This window comes from Pleurodeles waltl, chromosome 6 (assembly GCF_031143425.1).
Source record: "Pleurodeles waltl isolate 20211129_DDA chromosome 6, aPleWal1.hap1.20221129, whole genome shotgun sequence".
Lineage (NCBI taxonomy): Eukaryota > Metazoa > Chordata > Amphibia > Caudata > Salamandridae > Pleurodeles > Pleurodeles waltl.
Genome location: NC_090445.1, coordinates 82,095,662 through 82,109,191, shown reverse-complemented (window position 1 = coordinate 82,109,191; position 13,530 = coordinate 82,095,662). Strand labels below are relative to the sequence as shown.

General features: G+C 51.9%; 4 non-coding genes across 4 annotated transcripts; all 4 read right to left on the bottom strand.

Annotated features, from left to right (window-relative positions):
- Positions 1 to 3,202: 3,202 nt before the first annotated feature.
- On the bottom strand, positions 3,203 to 3,275 carry TRNAQ-CUG (transfer RNA glutamine (anticodon CUG)). Its single transcript has one exon. It is a non-coding gene; the product is annotated as a tRNA-Gln (tRNA).
- Positions 3,276 to 4,832: 1,557 nt separating this feature from the next.
- TRNAK-CUU (transfer RNA lysine (anticodon CUU)) lies at positions 4,833 to 4,905 on the bottom strand. The gene has a single exon. It is a non-coding gene; the product is annotated as a tRNA-Lys (tRNA).
- Positions 4,906 to 5,647: 742 nt separating this feature from the next.
- Positions 5,648 to 5,720, bottom strand: TRNAK-CUU (transfer RNA lysine (anticodon CUU)). Its single transcript has one exon. It is a non-coding gene; the product is annotated as a tRNA-Lys (tRNA).
- A 745-nt stretch (positions 5,721 to 6,465) lies between these two features.
- On the bottom strand, positions 6,466 to 6,538 carry TRNAR-CCU (transfer RNA arginine (anticodon CCU)). Its single transcript has one exon. It is a non-coding gene; the product is annotated as a tRNA-Arg (tRNA).
- Positions 6,539 to 13,530: the final 6,992 nt, after the last annotated feature.

Below are 13,530 nucleotides of genomic sequence, written 5' to 3'. Positions count from 1 at the left end.
GCCCCAGTGCTCATAAGTGTGCCTGAATGTGTTACCTGTGTAGTGACTAACTGTCTCACTGAGGCTCTGCTAATCAGAACCTCAGTGGTTATGCTCTCTCATTTCTTTCCAAATTGTCACTAACAGGCTAGTGACCATTTTTACCAATTTACATTGGCTTACTGGAACACCCTTATAATTCCCTAGTATATGGTACTTAGGTACCCAGGGTATTGGGGTTCCAGGAGATCCCTATGGGCTGCAGCATTTCTTTTGCCACCCATAGGGAGCTCTGACAATTCTTACACAGGCCTGCCACTGCAGCCTGAGTGAAATAACGTCCACGTTATTTCACAGCCATTTTACACTGCACTTAAGTAACTTATAAGTCACCTATATGTCTAACCTTTACCTGGTAAAGGTTAGGTGCAAAGTTACTTAGTGTGAGGGCACCCTGGCACTAGCCAAGGTGCCCCCACATTGTTCAGAGCCAATTCCCTGAACTTTGTGAGTGCGGGGACACCATTACACGCGTGCACTACATATAGGTCACTACCTATATGTAGCTTCACAATGGTAACTCCGAATATGGCCATGTAACATGTCTATGATCATGGAATTGCCCCCTCTATGCCATCCTGGCATAGTTGGCACAATCCCATGATCCCAGTGGTCTGTAGCACAGACCCTGGTACTGCCAAACTGCCCTTCCTGGGGTTTCACTGCAGCTGCTGCTGCTGCCAACCCCTCAGACAGGCAGCTGCCCTCCTGGGGTCCAGCCAGGCCTGGCCCAGGATGGCAGAACAAAGAACTTCCTCTGAGAGAGGGTGTGACACCCTCTCCCTTTGGAAAATGGTGTGAAGGCAGGGGAGGAGTAGCCTCCCCCAGCCTCTGGAAATGCTTTGTTGGGCACAGATGTGCCCAATTCTGCCTAAGCCAGTCTACACCGGTTCAGGGACCCCTTAGCCCCTGCTCTGGCGCGAAACTGGACAAAGGAAAGGGGAGTGACCACTCCCCTGACCTGCACCTCCCCTGGGAGGTGTCCAGAGCTCCTCCAGTGTGCTCCAGACCTCTGCCATCTTGGAAACAGAGGTGCTGCTGGCACACTGGACTGCTCTGAGTGGCCAGTGCCACCAGGTGATGTCAGAGACTCCTGCTGATAGGCTCCTTCAGGTGTTAGTAGCCTATCCTCTCTCCTAGGTAGCCAAACCCTCTTTTCTGGCTATTTAGGGTCTCTGTCTCTGGGGAAACTTCAGATAACATATGCATGAGCTCAGCCGAGTTCCTCTGCATCTCTCTCTTCACCTTCTGATAAGGGAACGACCGCTGACCGCGCTGGAAGCCTGCAAACCTGCAACATAGTAGCAAAGACGACTACTGCAACTCTGTAACGCTGATCCTGCCGCCTTCTCGACTGTTTTCCTGCTTGTGCATGCTGTGGGGGTAGCCTGCCTCCTCTCTGCACCAGAAGCTCCGAAGAAATCTCCCGTGGGTCGACGGAATCTTCCCCCTGCAACCGCAGGCACCAAAAAGCTGCATTACCGGTCCCTTGGGTCTCCTCTCAGCATGACGAGCGAGGTCCCTCGAATCCAGCAACTCTGTCCAAGTGACCCAAACAGTCCAGTGACTCGTCAGCCCAAGTTTGGTGGAGGTAAGTCCTTGCCTCACCTCGCTGGGCTGCATTGCTGGGAACCGCGACTTTGCAGCTACTCCGGCCCCTGTGCACTTCCGGCGGAAATCCTTTGTGCACAGCCAAGCCTGGGTCCACGGCACTCTAACCTGCATTGCACGACTTTCTAAGTTGGTCTCCGGCGACGTGGGACTCCTTTGTGCACCTTCGGCGAGCACCGTTTCACGCATCCTCGTAGTGCCTGTTTCTGGCACTTCTCCGGGTGCTACCTCTCTCTTCAGGTCCAATTTGCGACCTCCTGGTCCCTCCTGGGCCCCAGCAGCTTCCAAAAACGCCAAACGCACGATTTGCAGCTAGCAAGGCTTGTTGGCGTACTTTCGGCGGAAAATCACTTCTGCACGACTCTCCAAGGCGAGAGGGATCCGTCCACCAAAGGAGAAGTCTCAAGCCCTTTTCGTTCCTGCAGAAACCTCAGCTTCTTCTGTCCAGTTGAAGCTTCTTTGCACCCGCAGCTGGCATTTCCTGGCATTTCCTGGGCATCTGCCCATCTCCGACTTGCTTGTGACTTTTGGACTTGGTCCCCTTGTTCCACAGGTACCCTAGATTGGAAATCCACAGTTGTTGCATTGCTGGTTTGTGTCTTTCCTGCATTATTCCTCTAACACGACTATTTTGTCCTTAGGGGAACTTTAGTGCACTTTGCACTCACTTTTCAGGGTCTTGGGGAGGGTTATTTTTCTAACTCTCACTATTTTCTAATAGTCCCAGCGACCCTCTACAAGGTCACATAGGTTTGGGGTCCATTCGTGGTTCGCATTCCACTTTTGGAGTATATGGTTTGTGTTGCCCCTATCCCTATGTTTCCCCATTGCATCCTATTGTAACTATACATTGTTTGCACTGTTTTCTAAGACTATACTGCATATTTTTGCTATTGTGTATATATATCTTGTGTATATTTCCTATCCTCTCACTGAGGGTACACTCTAAGATACTTTGGCCTATTGTCATAAAAATAAAGTACCTTTATTTTTAGTATAACTGTGTATTGTGTTTTCTTATGATATTGTGCATATGACACTAGGTGGTACTGTAGTAGCTTCACACGTCTCCTAGTTCAGCCTAAGCTGCTCTGCTAAGCTACCATTATCTATCAGCCTAAGCTGCTAGACACCCTATACACTAATAAGGGATAACTGGGCCTGGTGCAAGGTGCAAGTACCCCTTGGTACTCACTACAAGCCAGTCCAGCCTCCTACACATACCTACTTTAATCATAACACCAGCGGGGATGAGACCTTAAAATCCTCTTTTTGAAAGGATGGGGGGGGACAGGACGGAGCGGAGCGGACTCCGAGCTCGCTGTAAGCACGGGCGGCTCAGGCTAGGAAAGTGCGCATGAAAGGCTCGGGCTAGGACCACTCCCAGCGGCGCCTCCCAGGGCGGGAAGTGCTGCGTTGTGTGGAGTCCTGTGGGAATCGTGAGGCAAACTGCAGGATGTGTGTGTGTGTAGTTTTAAGCCTCAGCAAAATATCTGAAAAAGGTGAGAGTTAATGTTAAACCCGAAAATGGAGAAGCCTTTAAAAAGCATCACGCCCAACGTGGGGCTCGAACCCACGACCCTGAGATTCAGAGTCTCATGCTCTACCGACTGAGCTAGCCGGGCTGCTGTGCCTATATCATTTCACACACCCTCTGTGTGTTCTTTGTGAGGAAGTAGTTTGTGGTAATCCCAGGAGGCCCCTTTGTTTCATTTTCTCTGCTGCTGACTCGACACAGGCACCTTTCTCTTTCTCCATCTCTCGCTCTACCCCAGTCTTATGTGCTCATCAGTCTCTCTGGAGCTCACTCTGGTACATACATGCATCTGTCCTCTCAACCTGTCTCTGGGCACATACTTAAATGTCCAGTAGAGAACAGTGTGAACTTTCCCTGTTTCGTGAGGTGGCAGTCACCCTCCAGAGCCGTTTTCTGGAGTCTGCCGGAATGGCTGAGCGGTGTAATGTGCCACATTCAAGACCAGTATCTTCCCCAGGACTGTGATCAAATCCCGCTGCTGACATAAAGTAGTTTTCATACCTACTTTAATCATAACACCAGCGGGGATGAGACCGTAAAACTCCTCTTTTTGAAAGGATGGGGGTGGACAGGACGGACCGGAGCGGATTCCGAGCTCGCTGTAAGCACGGGCGGCTCAGGCTAGGAAAGGGCGCAGGAAAATCTCGACCTAGGACCGCTCCCAGCGGCGCCTCCCAGGGTGGAAAGTGCTGCGTTTTGTGGAGTCCTGTGGGAATCGTGAGGCAAACTGCAGGATGTGTGTGTGTGTAGTTTTAAGCCTCAGCGAAATATCTGAAAAAGGTGAGAGTTAATGTTAAACCCGAAAATGGAGAAGCCTTTAAAAAGCATCACGACCAATGTGGAGCTCGAACCCACGACCCTGATATTAAGAGTCTCATGCTCTACCGACTGAGCTAGCCAGGCTACTGTGGCTATGTCATTTCACACACCCTCTGTGTGTTCTTTGTGAGGAAGTAGTGTGTGGTTATCCCAGGAGGCCCCTTTGTTTCATTTTCTCTGCTGCTGACTCGACACAGGCTCCTTTCTCTTTCTCCATCTCTCGCTCTACCCCAGTCTTATGTCCCCATCAGTCTTTCTGGAGCTCACTCTGGTACATACATTCATCTGTCCTTTCAACCTGTCTCTGGGCACATGCTTAAATGTCCAGTAGAGAAGAGTGTGAACTCTCCCTGTTTCGCGAGGTGGCAGTCAGCCTCCAGAGCCGTGTTCCGAAGTCTGCCGGAATGGCCGAGTGGTGTAAGGCGCTACATTCAAGAGCAGTATCTTCCCCAGTCCCGTGGTCAAATCCTGCTGCTGACATAAAGTAGTTTTCATACCTACTTTAATCATAACACCAGCGGGGATGAGACCGTAAAACTCCTCTTTTTGAAAGGATGGGGGTGGACAGGACGGACCGGAGCGGACTCCGAGCTCACTGTAAGCACGGCCGGCTCAGGCTAGGAAAGGGCGCAGGAAAGGCTCGGCCTAGGACCGCTCCCAGCGGCGCCTCCCAGGGCGGGAAGTGCTGCGTTGTGTGGAGTACTGTGGGAATCGTGAGGCAAACTGCAGGATGTGTGTGTGTGTAGTTTTAAGCCTCAGCAAAATATCTGAAAAAGGTGAGAGTTAATGTTAAACCCGAAAATGGAGAAGCCTTTAAAAAGCATCACGCCCAACGTGGGGCTCGAACCCACGACCCTGAGATTAAGAGTCTCATGCTCTACCGTCTGAGCTAGCCGGGCTGCTGTGCCTATGTCATTTCACACACCCTCTGTGTGTTCTTTGTGAGGAAGTAGTGTGTGGTTATCCCAGGAGGCCCCTTTGTTTCATTTTCTCTGCTGCTGACCTGACACAGGCACCTTTCTCTTTCTCCATCTCTCGCTCTACCCCAGTCTTATGTCCCTATCAGTCTTTCTGGAGCTCACTCTGGTAGATACATGCATCTGTCCTTTCAACCTGTCTCTGGGCACATGCTTAAATGTCCAGTAGAGAAGAGTGTGAACTCTCCCTGTTTCGCGAGGTGGCAGTCATCCTCCAGAGGCGTGTTCCGAAGTCTGCCGGAATGGCCGAGCGGTGTAAGGCGCCACATTCAAGAGCAGTATCTTCCCCAGTCCCGTGGTCAAATCCCGCTGCTGACATAAAGTAGTTTTCATACCTACTTTAATCATAACACCAGCGGGGATGAGACCGTAAAACTCCTCTTTTTGAAAGGATGGGGGTGGACAGGACGGACCGGAGCGGACTCCGAGATCGCTGTAAGCACGGGCGGCTCAGGCTAGGAAAGGGCGCAGGAAAGGCTCGGCCTAGGACCGCTCCCAGCGGCGCCTCCCAGGGCGGGAAGTGCTGCGTTGTGTGGAGTCCTGTGGGAATCGTGAGGCAAACTGCAGGATGTGTGTGTGTGTAGTTTTAAGCCTCAGCAAAATATCTGAAAAAGGTGAGAATTAATGTTAAACCCGAAAATGGAAAAGCCTTTATAAAGCATCACGCCCAACGTGGGGCTCGAACCCACGACCCTGAGATTAAGAGTCTCATGCTCTACCGACTGAGCTAGCCGGGCTGCTGTGCCTATGTCATTTCACACACCCTCTGTGTGCTCTTTGTGAGGAAGTAGTGTGTGGTTATCCCAGGAGGCCCCTTTGTTTCATTTTCTCTGCTGCTGACTCGACACAGGCACCTTTCTCTTTCTCCATCTCTCGCTCTACCCCAGTCTTATGTCCCCATCAGTCTCTCTGGAGCTCACTCTGGTACATACATGCATCTGTCCTCTCAACCTGTCTCTGGGCACATACTTAAATGTCCAGTAGAGAACAGTGTGAACTCTCCCTGTTTCGCGAGGGGGCAGTCAGCCTCCAGAGCCGTGTTCCTGAGGCTGCCGGAATGGCCGAGCGGTGTAAGGCGCCACATTCAAGAGCAGTATCTTCCCCAGTCCCGTAATTAAATCCCGCTGCCGACATAAAGTAGTTTTCATACCTACTTTAATCATAACACCAGCGGGGATGAGACCTTAAACTCCTCGTTTTGAAAGGATGGGGGGGGGGACAGGACGGAGCGGAGCGGACTCCGAGCTCGCTGTAAGCACGGGCGGCTCAGGCTAGGAAAGGGCGCAGGAAAGGCTTGGCCTAGGACCGCTCCCAGCGGCGTCTTCGAGGGCGGGAAGTGCTGCGTTGTGTGGAGTCCTGTGGGAATCGTGAGGCAAACTGCAGGATGTGTGTGTGTGTGTAGTTTTAAGCCTCAGCGAAATATCTGAAAAAGGTGAGAGTTAATGTTAAACACCAAAATGGAGAAGCCTTTAAAAAGCATCACGCCCAACGTGGGGCTCGATCCCACGACCCTGAGATTAGGAGTCTCATGCGCTACCGACTGAGCTAGCCGGGCTGCTGTGCCTATGTTATTTCACACACCCTCTGTGTGTTCTTTGTGAGGAAGTAGTGTGTGGTTATCCCAGGAGGCCCCTTTGTTTCATTTTCTCTGCTGCTGACTCGACACAGGCACCTTTCTCTTTCTCCATCTCTCGCTCTACCCCAGTCTTATGTCCCCATCAGTCTCTCTGGAGCTCACTCTGGTACATACATGCATCTGTCCTCTCAACCTGTCTCTGGGCACATACTTAAATGTCCAGTAGAGAACAGTGTGAACGCTCCCTGTTTCGCGAGGTGGCAGTCAGCCTCCAGAGCTGTGCTCCGGAGGCTGCCAGAATGGCCGAGCGGTGTAAGGCGCCACATTCAAGAGCAGTATCTTCCCCAGTCCTGTGATCAAATCCCGCTGCCGACATAAAGTAGTTTTCATACCTACTTTAATCATAACACCAGCGGGGATGAGACCTTAAACTCCTCTTTTTGAAAGGATGGGGGGGGACAGGACGGACCGGAGCGGACTCCGAGCTCGATGTAAGCACTGGCGGCTCAGGCTAGGAAAGGGCGCAGGAAAGGCTCGGCCTAGGACCGCTCCCAGCGGCGCCTCCCAGGGCGGGAAGTGCTGCGTTGTGTGGAGTCCTGTAGGAATCGTGAGGCAAACTGCAGGATGTGTGTGTGTGTGTAGTTTTAAGCCTCAGCAAAATATCTGAAAAAGGTGAGAGTTAATGTTAAACCCGAAAATGGAGAAGCCTTTAAAAAGCATCACGCCCAACGTGGGGCTTGAACCCACGACCCTGAGATTAAGAGTCTCATGCTCTACCAACTGAGCGAGTCAGGCTGCTGTGCCTAGGTCATTTCACACACCCTCTGTGTGTTCTTTGTGAGGAAGTAGTGTGTGGTTATCCCAGGAGGCCCCTTTGTTTCATTTTCTCTGCTGCTGACTCGACACAGGCACCTTTCTCTTTCTCCATCTCTCGCTCTACCCCAGTCTTATGTCCCCTTTAGTCTCTCTGGAGCTCACTCTGGTACATACATGCATCTGTCCTCTCAACCTGTCTCTGGGCACATACTTAAGTGTCCAGTAGAGAACAGTGTGAACTCTCCCTGTTTCGCGAGGTGGCAGTCAGCCTCCAGAGATGTGTCCGGAGGCTGCCGGAATGGCCGAGCGGTGTAAGGCGCCACATTCAAGAGCAGTATCTTCCCCAGTCCTGTAGTCAAATCCCGCTGCTGACATAAAGTAGTTTTCATACCTACTTTAATCATAACACCAGCGGGGATGAGACCTTAAACTCCTCTTTTTGAAAGGATGGGGGGGGGACAGGACGGACCGGAGCAGACTCCGAGCTCGCTGTAAGCACGGGCGGCTCAGGCTAGGAAAGGGCGCAGGAAAGGCTTGGCCTAGGACCGCTCCCAGCGGCGCCTCCCAGGGCGGGAAGTGCTGCGTTGTGTGGAGTCCTGTGGGAATCGTGAGGCAAATTGCAGGATGTGTGTGTGTGTATTTTTAAGCCTCAGCGAAATATCTGAAAAAGGTGAGAGTTAATGTTAAACCGGAAAAGGGAGAAGCCTTTAAAAAGCATCACGCCCAACGTGGTGCTCGAACCCACGACCCTGAGATTAAGAGTCTCATGCTCTACCGACTGAGCTAGCCGGGCTGCTGTGCCTATGTCATTTCACACACCCTCTGTGTGTTCTTTGTGAGGAAGTAGTGTGTGGTTATCCCAGGAGGCCCCTTTGTTTAATTTTCTCTGCTGCTGACTCGACGCAGGAACCTTTCTCTTTCTCCATCTCTCGCTCTACCCCAGTCTTATGTCCCCATCAGTCTCTCTGGAGCTCACTCTGGTACATACATGCATCTGTCCTCTCAACCTGTCTCTGGGCACATACTTAAATGTCCAGTAGAGAACAGTGTGAACTCTCCCTGTGTCGCGAGGTGGCAGTCAGCCTCCAGAGCCATGTTCCGCAGGCTGCCGGAATGGCCGAGCGGTGTAAGGCGCCACATTCAAAAGCAGTATCTTCCCCAGTCCTGTGGTCAAATCCCGCTGCTGACATAAAGTAGTTTTCATACCTACTTTAATCATAACACCAGCGGGGATGAGACCTTAAACTCCTCTTTTTGAAAGGATGGGGGGGGGACAGGACGGACCGGAGCGGACTCCGAGCTCGCTGTAAGCTCAGGCGGCTCAGGCTAGGAGAGGGCGCAGGAAAGGCTCGGCCTAGGATCGCTCCCAGCGGCACCACCCAGGGTAGGAAGTGCTGCGTTGTGTGGAGTCCTGTGGGAATCGTGAGGCAAACTGCAGGATGTGTGTGTGTGTAGTTTTAAGCCTCAGCGAAATATCTGAAAAAGGGGAGAGTTAATGTTCAACCCGAAAATGGAGAAGCCTTTAAAAAGCATCACGCCCAACGTGGGGCTCGATTCCACGACCCTGAGATTAAGAGTCTCATGCACTCCTGACTGAGCTAGCCGGGCTGCTGTGCCTATGTCATTTCACACACCCTTTGTGTGTTCTTTGTGAGGAAGTAGTGTGTGGTTATCCCAGGAGGCCCCTTTGTTTCATTTTCTTTGCTGCTGACTCGACACAGGCACCTTTCTCTTTCTCCATCTCTCGCTCTACCCCAGTCTTATGTCCCCATCAGTCTCTCTGGAGCTCACTCTGGTACAGCCATGCATCTGTCCTCTCAACCTGTCTCTGGGCACATACTTAAATGTCCAGTAGAGAACAGTGTGAACTCTCCCTGTGTCGCGAAGTGGCAGTCAGCATCCAGAGCCGTGTTCCGCAGGCTGCCGGAATGACCGAGCGGTGTAAGGCGCCACATTCAAAAGCAGTATCTTCCCCAGTCCTGTGGTCAAATCCCGCTGCTGACATAAACTAGATTTCATTCCTACTTTAATCATAACACCAGCGGGGATGAGACCTTAAACTCCTCTTTTTGAAAGGATGGGGGGGGGACAGGACAGACCGGAGCAGACTCAGAGCTCGCTGTAAGCACGGGCGGCTCAGGCTAGGAAAGGGCGCAGGAAAGGCTTGGCCTAGGACCGCTCCCAGCGGCGCCTCCCAGGGCGGGAAGTGCTGCGTTGTGTGGAGTCCTGTGGGAATCGTGAGGCAAACTGCAGGATGTGTGTGTGTGTATTTTTAAGCCTCAGCGAAATATCTGAAAAAGGTGATAGTTAATGTTAAACCCGAAAAGGGAGAAGCCTTTAAAAAGCATCACGCCCAACGTGGGGCTCGAACCCACGACCCTGAGATTAAGAGTCTCATGCTCTACCGACTGAGCTAGCCGGGATGCTGTGCCTATGTCATTTCTCTCACCCTCTGTGTGTTCTTTGTGAGGAAGTAGTGTGTGGTTATCCCAGGAGGCCCCTTTGTTTCATTTTCTCTGCTGCTGACTCGACGCAGGCACCTTTCTCTTTCTCCATCTCTCGCTCTACACCAGTCTTATGTCCCCATCAGTCTCTCTGGAGCTCACTCTGGTACATACATGCATCTGTCCTCTCAACCTGTCTCTGGGCACATACTTAAATGTCCAGTAGAGAACAGTGTGAACTCTCCCTGTGTCGCGAGGTGGCAGTCAGCCTCCAGAGCCGTGTTCCGCAGGCTGCCGGAATGGCCGAGCGGTGTAAGGCGCCACATTGAAGAGCAGTATCTTCCCCAGTCCTGTGGTCAAATCCCGCTGCTGACATAAAGTAGTTTTCATACCTACTTTAATCATAACACCAGCGGGGATGAGACCTTAAACTCCTCTTTTTGAAAGGATGGGGGGGGACAGGACGGACCGGAGCGGACTCAGAGCTCGCTGTAAGCACAGGCGGCTCAGGCTAGGAAAGGGCGCAGGAAAGGCTCGGCCTAGGACCGCTCCCAGCGGCACCACCCAGGACGGGAAGTGCTGCGTTGTGTGGAGTCCTGTGGGAATCGTGAGGCAAACTGCAGGATGTGTGTGTGTGTAGTTTTAAGCCTCAGCGAAATATCTGAAAAAGGTGAGAGTTAATGTTAAACCCGAAAATGGAGAAGCCTTTAAAAAGCATCACGGCCAATGTGGGGCTCGAACCCACGACCCTGAGATTAAGAGTCTCATGCTCTACCGACTGAGCTAGCCGGGCTGCTGTGCCTATGTCATTTCACACACCCTCTGTGTGTTCTTTGTGAGGAAGTAGTGTGTGGTTATCCCAGGAGGCCCCTTTGTTTCATTTTCTCTGCTGCTGACTCGACACAGGCACCTTTCTCTTTCTCCATCACTCGCTCTACCCCAGTCTTATGTCCTCATCAGTCTCTCTGGAGCTCACTCTGGTACATACATGCATCTGTCCTCTCAACCTGTCTCTGGGCACATACTTAAATGTCCAGTAGAGAACAGTGTGAACTCTCCCTGTTTCGCGAGGTGGCAGTCAGCCTCCAGAGCCGTTTTCCGGATTCTGCCCGAATGGCTGAGCGGTGTAAGGTGCCACATTCAAGAGCAGTATCTTCCCCAGGCCTGTGATCAAATCCCGCTGCCGACATAAAGTAGTTTTCATACCTACTTTAATCATAACACCAGCGGGGATGAGACCGTAAAACTCCTCTTTTTGAAAGGATGGGGGTGGACAGGACGGACCGGAGCGGACTCCGAGCTCGCTGTAAGCACGGGCGGCTGAGGCTAGGAAAGGGCGCAGGAAAGGCTCGGCCTAGGACCGCTCCCAGCGGCGCCTCCCAGGGCGGGAACAGCTGCATTGTGTGGAGTCCTGTGGGAATCGTGAGGCAAACTGCAGGATGTGTGTGTGTGTGTAGTTTTAAGCCTCAGCGAAATATATGAAAAAGGTGAGAGTTAATGTTAAACCCGAAAATGGAGAAGCCTTTAAAAAGCATCACGCCCAACGTGGGGCTCGAACCCACGACCCTGAGATTAAGAGTCTTATGCTCTACCAACTGAGCTAGCCCAGCTACTGAGCCTATGTCATTTCACACACCCTCTGTGTGTTCTTTGTGAGGAAGTAGTGTGTGGTTATCCAAGGAGGCCCCTCTGTTTCATTTTCTCTGCTGCTGACTCGACACAGGCACCTTTCTCTTTCTCCATCTCTCGCTCTACCCCAGTCTTATGTCCCCATGAGTCTCTCTGGAGCTCACTCTGGCACATACATGCATCTGTCCTCTCAACCTGTCTCTGGGCACATACTTAAATGTCCAGTAGAGAACAGTGTGAAAGCTCCCTGTTTCGCGAGGTGGCAGTCAGCCTCCAGAGCCGTTTTCCGGATTCTGCCCGAATGGATGAGCGGTGTAAGGTGCCACATTCAAGAGCAGTATCTTCCGCAGTTCTGTGATCAAATCCCGCTGCTGACATAAAGTAGTTTTCATACCTACTTTAATCATAACACCAGCGGGGATGAGACCTTAAACTCCTCCTTTTTGAAAGGATGGGGGGGGGGGATAGGACGGACCGGAGCGGACTCCGAGCTCGCTGTAAGCACGGGCGGCTCAGGCTAGGAAAGGGCGCAGGAAAGGCTCGGCCTAGGACCGCTCCCAGCGGCGCCTCCCAGGGTGGGAAGTGCTGCGTTGTGTGGAGTCCTGTGGGAATCGTGAGGCAAACTGCAGGATGTGTGTGTGTGTGTAGTTTTAAGCCTCAGCGAAATATATGAAAAAGGTGAGAGTTAATGTTAAACCCGAAAATGGAGAAGCCTTTAAAAAGCATTACGCCCAACGTGGGGCTCGAACCCACGACCCTGAGATTAAGAGTCTCATGCTGTACCGACTGAGCTAGCCAGGCTGCTGTTCCTATCTCATTTCACACACCCTCTGTGTGCTCTTTGTGAGGAAGTAGTGTGTGGTTATCCCAGGAGGCCCCTTTGTTTCATTTTCTCTGCTGCTGACTCGACACAGGCACCTTTCTCTTTCTCCATCTCTCGCTCTACCCCAGTCTTATGTCCTCATCAATCTCTCTGGAGCTCACTCTGGCACATACATGCATCTGTGCTCTCAACCTGTCTCTGGGCACATACTTAAATGTCCAGTAGAGAACAGTGTGAAAGCTCCCTGTTTCGCGAGGTGGCAGTCAGCCTCCAGAGCTGTGTTCTGGAGGCTGCCGGAATGGCCGAACGGTGTAAGGCGCCACATTCAAGAGCAGTATCTTCCGCAGTTCTGTGATCAAATCCCGCTGCTGACATAAAGTAGTTTTCATACCTACTTTAATCATAACACCAGCGGGGATGAGACCTTAAACTCCTCCTTTTTGAAAGGATGGGGGGGGGGGATAGGACGGACCGGAGCGGACTCCGAGCTCGCTGTAAGCACGGGCGGCTCAGGCTAGGAAAGGGCGCAGGAAAGGCTCGGCCTAGTACCGCTCCCAGCGGCGCCTCCCAGCGTGGGAAGTGCTGCGTTGTGTGGAGTCCTGTGGGAATCGTGAGGCAAACTGCAGGATGTGTGTGTGTGTGTAGTTTTAAGCCTCAGCGAAATATATGAAAAAGGTGAGAGTTAATGTTAAACCCGAAAATGGAGAAGCCTTTAAAAAGCATTACGCCCAACGTGGGGCTCGAACCCACGACCCTGAGATTAAGAGTCTCATGCTGTACCGACTGAGCTAGCCAGGCTGCTGTTCCTACGTCATTTCACACACCCTCTGTGTGCTCTTTGTGAGGAAGTAGTGTGTGGTTATCCCAGGAGGCCCCTTTGTTTCATTTTCTCTGCTGCTGACTCGACACAGGCACCTTTCTCTTTCTCCATCTCTCGCTCTACCCCAGTCTTATGTCCTCATCAGTCTCTCTGGAGCTCACTCTGGTACATACATGCATCTGTCCTCTCAACCTGTCTCTGGGCACATACTTAAATGTCCATAGAGAACAGTGTGAACTCTCCCTGTTTCGCGAGGTGGCAGTCAGCCTCCAGAGCCGTGTTCTGCAGGCTGCCGGAATGGCCGAGCGGTGTAAGGTGCCACATTCAAAAGCAGTATCTTCCCCAGTCCTGCGGTGAAATCCTGCTGCTGACATAAAGTAGTTTTCATACCTACTTTAATCATAACACCAGCGGGGATGAGACCTTAAACTCCTCTTTT